The 6475-nt window shown below is 41.5% G+C and overlaps 1 long non-coding RNA gene across 1 annotated transcript in view; it reads left to right on the top strand.

Annotated features, from left to right (window-relative positions):
• The window catches only part of LOC113484468, a 16408-nt gene extending 11061 nt beyond the window's left edge, over positions 1-5347 (top strand). Inside the window, exon 3 of the long non-coding RNA XR_003399231.1 lies at positions 5337-5347. This is a non-coding gene — a long non-coding RNA (uncharacterized LOC113484468). The remainder of the gene's footprint in view (positions 1-5336) is intronic.
• Positions 5348-6475: the final 1128 nt, after the last annotated feature.

Genomic DNA, 6475 nt, shown 5'->3' on the forward strand with positions numbered 1-6475 from the left:
GAGGTCTCCCCTCAGCCTCCTCTTCTCCAGACTGAACCCCCCCAGTTCCCCCAGCCGCTCCCCAGCAGACCTGTGCTCCAGACCCTGCCCCAGCTCCGTTGCCCTTCTCTGGCCACGCTCGAGTCACTCAATGGCCTTTTTGGGGTGAGGGGCCCAGAACTGAACCCACTCAGCGAGGGGCGGCCTCCCCAGGGCCGAGCCCCAGGCTCAGATCCCTTCCCTGTCCCTGCTGGCCACGCCAGGGCTGACACAAGCCAGGATGCCATTGGCCTTCTTGGCCCCCTGGGCACACTGCTGGCTCCTGTTCAGCCGGCTGTCAATCAACTCCCCCCCCCCCAATCCCTCTCTGACTGGCAACTTCAAACAGGAGAGGGGAATAAAGAGAGACTGATACTTAGAAGAATTGAGAAGTTTCCAAATAATGTATATTATACATTGGCTCTGGCAATTTTTTTAAGTTGATAAAGAGCTTTTTTAATAAAGAGGTTGGTGTGACCTGTAAACCAATAAAATAAACTATCTCAATAAATCATGTCTTGTGTTTTTCAGCATGTACCTTCCTTCACTTAACAGCCCTCAATAACAGCATCACCACAGCAGAAGGACCATCTTAACAGAATTTCATACTGTTTTGTAATTTCTGATTTATTCCCTGTCTGGTCAAATTCCAGTCCTGTTTTCAAGAAAAGAATTATACAGAGGAATTGAAAGTGATAGAGCCCCTGCTTGTGTATGAAAACAGAAGTGAAGAAAGCTGTAAGTGTCCAATTAGCCTTTCTCCTAGAATGAAATTATGTAATTGGATACAATTTTTTCACATTCATTATTAGAAAAAAAAATCCCATCCTCCAAGCTGGTAACCTCTTAGGGGAATCTGTTACACATAACTTCCAAGCAGAGAAAAGCTTGGTTTACCCTCTCCTTGCAAAATCTACCATGACCAGAAGTTATGTTCACTGCCTGTTACTCCCTTAAGAGCAAAGACATTTTTATGCAGCAGCTGGTCGTCAGTGGCAGTGATACCACACTACCCGTGGCAGCTCTCCTCTGCTATGTTGCCTTCATTATGTTTTTAAGAATAGTTTCAAAATAGGGGCACCCTATTTAGTCAACAGTTTTTCATACATCAACACGTTGGTTTATTCGTTTTGATCAGATACAGTTTTAAAAATAAATCAATCATCCCCTTGCAGGGAAGATGTGTCCAGCAATTTTTCAGTGGTTAAAACCACTGTAGAAAAGTTGAGTTCCCCTTAAATTTTGGTGGTGGCATTCTGGTGCATATACCAGGGGCAATTTTTTTTTTTTTTTTTTTTTTTTTTTTTTTGTCACCTCTGAATAGCTTGCTGAATGGGCACTAGGAAACACTGTAAAAGTATAAAGAAATCTGAATTTGATAACTTTCTTCTCAACTGAGGAGCTAAAGACTAAGGCTTAAACACTCAAGGTGTTGGAAACTTTTAGTGAGAGACAGAGCAAAGCAATTGCATCCTGGCCAACCTGAGGAAGTAACTTCATTGTGATTGTTAATTTTTGCTTTTGGATCAGTCATTGTGGTAAGTATTCTGTACAACTGCAGGTCTGTATATTGTTTTTATAATACTTCACATGGAAGGTTTTAAAGTCTATGGTTCATCCTCAAGAAATGCTGGAAGTTGATCATGGGTGTGGAACAATTTTATGTCCAGAGGAGACTTTCAGGCTGGAAAAGAGACTGTGGTTGAAGGCAGCTGGACAGTTGGAGGCAAGTGTATATAATTGTTTGGATTATTTAAGATGTGTCTTCTCCTGGCATGGCATTAATACATGAAGAACATGGTTGCCACTTCTATCCCAAATCCCACATTTTTAAGAAATAATTTTGTTAAGTTCCATCTGAATTTTGTTGTGCAAGTTTTAGATCTGGAACATGAAAGGGAGTACACACTCTGTGTGTGTGTCTGTTTGCACATGTGTATGTTTAACACCCTGTATGAAAAACTTTCTAAAAAGTAGCTGCCTGCAGTTTAGAATATCAGACCTGCATCAGAATATCAGACTGAACAAACGACTCGGACATTGCTTTTTCTTTTCTATGTGGCATGTGCATTTTGTTAGTCAGGTTGTTACACAGAGCCTTAGGGTGAACACACGCACGTACTGTATTGGTACAGAAGTTTTCACCATACGAATTACTGTAGGACACACTAATTCTGTTTTTAACAGTGGTCAGAAGATGGCTTCATCTCTTGTTTGGTTTTCTAAGCTTTGTAAACATTAGAATTCAGGTTTCAAGGTGAAATTTAGCTGCTTCTGTAAGTATGTACAAGCCATTCTTGGCTGGGAGGAATAGAGAAAGAGAACCCTTTCTCTTTATAATGTTAAAGCTTCTCAAGTTTGAGGAAAGCAGGTCACTTCAAATGACAGAGTTCTGAAAATGCAATGATATTGAAATATGTTTTTATTTTGAAACAGGAGGAACTGTGAGGGCAATTTACTGTGCATCCATCTGGCCATAGTTCAAAAAGAGCTAATGCTCCTGCTTTATTGCAGATGGAAATAAAGCATAATCTTATATTCTTAACAGCTGGAGTCAAAGGATAATGATTTTTTTCCACTTGTAGCCCCAAACAAATGTATGAGAATTGGCTCAGTGACATGAAGCGATAGTAGCTTATAAGGAAGAAAAAGCAAAGCTGTTAACACTTCAATTATTTCCCTACACCTCTGCCTTCTCGTATCTAATATAGACACCACAGATACATAGATCTACCCTCAGCTTAAGGGAAGCAGGCATATCTGTTTTTTCCTTCCTATCAGTCTTAAAATCAGGAAGATGGCATTGGCATTCGGGCATGTCAAACCAGCCATAGGAGTTTAAAATTCAAACCCGTACCCTGTGGTGCCAGGCTGATGCTCAGCTGCCTTTCCAGTGTAGTTTAGTTCATGTTTCATGACCAGGTCTACCCCTTCTACCTTACCTCACACATAAGCCACATTTCTCTAGACACTGCATTACCTGCCACTCCTGCACTAGCAGTCACTTTAATTTATTCATATTCACGGTAGCTGTTCTAAGGTGCTTGAGATGTGGGGCTGAGAAGCAGATTACAGGCAGAGATGTATCAGCATCTTACTGGAGCTATTATGGATGAGCACATTTGTTATATGGCATCTGTTCTCTGTCAGAACCCTAGCACCTGCAGAGTTATTTCCTTTTCAGCGGTTGTTACGGTTTTGGTTATTAGGTGTGTTTTGCTTTCTGAGGTCACTTCATCTATTACATTGATAAATTAGCAATGTGAGGCCAAAAATTCCTACAGTGAGTACAGTGTCAGAATCACAGTACAAATTTAAGTGCAAAAAGAGGATTTGAAGATGAAGGTGGGGCACTCTGCTCATAAAAGTTCTCAGCTGTTAAGGGCTATCAGTTTTCTTTCATTAGTCATTGACTCTTTAAGTCTCTAGCAGTGCTTGGATTTTCCAGCATGCTACTAAAGACTGATTTTAGCATGAACAATGCTGAAGAGAAAAAAAAAAATATTCACCATTGAATTGCTGGGGTTTCAACCCCAAGCCCCAAATTAAAGTTGACATATGGGTGATTCCCACAGCCCTTCACAAAGGGTGAAGTTTGCCTTCCCCCCAGGGTACGGCCTTGGGAGAGCCGTTAGGTAAATGAGCCCCAGGTGTCCCCCATTAAGTAAATGAAGATCAGGTGTCCCACTGAGGGGATAAAAGCTGGGACCACTTGCAGGCAGGGGCAGTGTCTGTCTGTGAGGGGGATGCCCTGTGCAGAGTTCCCTGTTGGGGAAGGACCTCCTGCCTCCCTGGGACTGGGCTCCAGTCAGGTCTGGCTTTTGTAAACGCGGGCTGTGCAGAGAGTCAATGTGTGGCTTCCTTGGTCTTATGTGTTTGTCTTGTTGACTCAGTTGTCTCCCATCCCTTCTATGGGAGACTGCATTTCACTGGTCATTCCACCCATTGTTGGTCGTGTGGTGTTGTTGTAGGGGTCAGTGGGATTGATGTTGGTTATGTGTAATCTGGCTGACTTGTTGTACTGACCCTTTTGTATCAAATACAATTTGGTTATTGGTTCATCTTTATGCTGGCTGTGTCCTTTATGCTAGGCCTGATAACTGGTAAAACAAGTATCTGCTACTTATTAGGACAGTAACTGTCAGTAGAAAGGGATCTTATCCTACCAAAGTGAGTCTTCACAACTGAGAAGAGAGTTGGTTTTTTTTCCTCCCCCTCAGTGTGTAAAAATTGTTATGCCATATCTGAAGAGCATGCACATAAAGAAGAGGTAACTGCCTGTCCTTTAAGGAAGCTGAAAAGTTCTCAAAGTCATTGCTTCCTGTTACTATAGTAATGTTTTTCAAACAGTGTATTTAAAGATTAATTTAGGGTATGTAATACTGCACTGTGTTTCACTTTGAAATGCCAAGGCTGAAATCATGAGTAAATTTTCCCTTCTGTGGATTGTTCTTTGGATAAAAAGCTAATAAATACCTTCCTATTTTTCTGAAAGGCTTCTCGGGTGATTTAATTTCTTACCAAATACTGATTTATTGCTAGTGATTGAGAAGTCTTGCAGCCACGTGTGGGTCACGTTACAAAGCTCACTGCACAGCAGTGTGAGCTCTGAGCTGTCCTGCGTGAAAGCTGCTGTGGTACCTCACAACAGAAGCTGGCACAGCTTGTGTGCATCAGATCCACCCTACAGCCCTTCCCCCTACCATCCTGAATATTAGAGGCCTCTTAAATCTGACGCTTGGGAGTCAACTGTTTTGCAACTGTTATATTAGCAAAAGTATCCCTATAGTTATCGAGGCTTAAGATGTTAGAAGCAACGGTATTAATAGCTGTAGAATAATACCCAGAGGTATGTCTTATGGGTGGAAAACTGGCATAAATAAAAGGGCAACAGCTTAAAATATATCACTTCTTCCATTGTTTGGCTCTAAAATGAGGTATAGTAGAGACTGAGGATTATTTGTTAAAGTTACAGCTTTCTACTACTGGCTTACATCTACTTTTCAGCAGTCTTCAAAGTTTGGATTTTATTCTAGTATTTAAATAGGGTGACATGCAAGTTGTTGGGTAGAGTGAAGTGGTGCTGGTTTTTAGAGTTTATTTCAGCACTTAAAGCATTGGGAGGAGGCATACCATGTTCAGGTCAGAGGCTGCTTTGTTTTCTACTGTCATTTATTTTATCAGCTGCCCTGCTCTGTGCAGTTGGTAGCAAACAAAATATTCCTAAATTACACAGTGCTATTTGTTCCTTATAGAAACCCACCTGACTGCAACTCCTGCTAGAAGCCCCTCCAAGATGAAGTGATGTGATTGTCTAGTTAAAAGCACAGGTTTTGTCAGTAGGCTTTGCCAACAACCCTGGCTCTTCCACCTACATCCCTGACTCTTTTCACTTTTTCAGGACACCTTCTGTTACCATGTGGCTAGAAAGAAAAAGTGGTGGCTGGCTTCCTCAGTAGGCAATGGTAGCTGCTGTGCTGCTAGGTGCAGCATATAAAAGCATCACAGTTTCACAGCTGCATCCTGCTTTTGAAAGCAAATCAATAGAAATGATGTTACTTTGTCACGCTTGTTTTATGATCAGCTTACACTGTTTTCTTGTCACAGGAGTAGGGCCTCTCTTTGTACAAGTTGTATGGAGTTGAGTAGGACCCGTGCTCTCACATGTGCCCTGGATGGGTAATGAGAGGTCAAAATATTGCGTGAATGGAGGATATTCAGTTTATTTGCGGATGCAGAGCCATGACAAAGTCCTGCTAAAAGAAAGGAGTGAGTGCTTCTTGAATCAGACAAGCTTGCTATGTATATTGCTGTAGTTTATTTTAGTTATGGACTGTTAAAACTTACAAAACATGCCTCCCGTGCTCTCCTTGTGGGAATGAGTGCAAAGGTTTATTAAACCAGATGGAGTAAGGTAACGGTAGTCTGATACTTCAGCCTCTTGATAAGGAAACTCCCCTAAGAAGGGAGAGATCAGGGTTAGAGTCAGCGTGCCAGGAGCAGTTTACACATTTTTAGCATTTTTTTTTTTTTAGTAAATAAGAAATAAGCAATCACATTTATTGTCTTTTTTACTGCTTCCAATAGCATTTGAATTTTTCAACAGATTTGATAGAACAGCAGCTATCTTAAAGATACTAATTTCCAGCCACAACAAAGATCGGGTGGAAGAAAAAGACTACATGAATATTACTCAGAAGTGAAAGCCCTAAACATTTCTCAAGCAAGTGTGCTAACCACTAAGATACCATAGCGATGTTTGTCACCATTTAGTACATGTCTTCAAAAGAGGACTCGGACCTGAAGGGAAGTCCTATGTCACAAGCCAGTTCAGATGTGTTCCTGCATTTAGTCACTTATTACTCCCCGTTGTTTGATATTTTTCCACGTGCATCTGCCATAAATCTTCCGTCAGGGCATTGACTACGTGGTACACGGGGTGCTAAGACAAGCTGAG

This window comes from Athene cunicularia, assembly GCF_003259725.1.
Source record: "Athene cunicularia isolate RWA chromosome 11 unlocalized genomic scaffold, athCun1 chr11_part1, whole genome shotgun sequence".
In the NCBI taxonomy this organism is placed as follows: domain Eukaryota; kingdom Metazoa; phylum Chordata; class Aves; order Strigiformes; family Strigidae; genus Athene; species Athene cunicularia.